Genomic DNA, 999 nt, shown 5'->3' with positions numbered 1-999 from the left:
AGATTGTGAGTGTGACCGCAATGAAAATTTCATTTGTGAATAATGAGAAAATGCTGGCACTTATTAAAGATGTACATGCAAGTGGTTGTAAGAAACCAAACATGAAAATGAAAGTTACACGTGCTGGTCTGTGTGTCTACATCTGTGTAAAATGTAGTTACTGTGGATTTAATTTCGCAACATTGCCAATGTCGGACACAATCCAGACCGCAAGAGGCCCCCCTGCAGGATTTTTGAACTATTTAGTAGCAATGCCAGTGCTAAAATCTAAAATTGGAATGGATGATGTAGCTACTGTATTAACATGGCTTAATATTAAGGCGCCATGCAAGCAAACATTTCAAAAAAGTTTAATGACTTGGGACAGCACAACAGAACTGAGCGACAAACAATTGGAACTAAATCAGGACTATGTCGCAAATGTCATGAAAACCGGCTTCGAACCTGAAGTTGACATCCAATTTGACGTCGCCTACACATGTCGACCCCAGGGGGGATGCGAAAAGTCTACACAAGCTTTGGGGCCCTGGTAGAACACAATACAGGTCAAAACTCCCACTTGCCATAGCCATGGCCAACAAGCTTGCAGAAAAAGGTACTGCAGGCATGATCTGCTCAAAAACCTTGCAGCTGAGGCCTCGATTGCAAGCAGTGAGCGAGTATTACTTCACAGGTCATGGGATAAAGTGAAAGATGGTCCTTTGGCAGTAAGGTCAATAACCACCGACTCTGGTAACGCAATCGGCAAAGGCTATACGGGATACTATGAGCTTAAAAAGCAAACAAATCACTTAAAAAGCAGACGGCCACCCACTACAAGTGCTTTGTTCACAAGCTGAGAGCTCTCGAAAGACATGTGCGTGCCGCAAAGTCAGACATCAAATCCTTCCAAAAAGTACAACAAAGACGAATACATGCGTAAGCTGGCCAGCTGCCTCCGCTGCCGAGTGCGCATTGAACTGGAAAGACTGCGAAAACGAGCTGCATGATGAGCTTTTT

This window comes from Dreissena polymorpha, chromosome 1 (assembly GCF_020536995.1).
Source record: "Dreissena polymorpha isolate Duluth1 chromosome 1, UMN_Dpol_1.0, whole genome shotgun sequence".
In the NCBI taxonomy this organism is placed as follows: Eukaryota; Metazoa; Mollusca; class Bivalvia; order Myida; family Dreissenidae; genus Dreissena; species Dreissena polymorpha.
Note: the sequence above shows the minus strand (reverse complement) of the source record.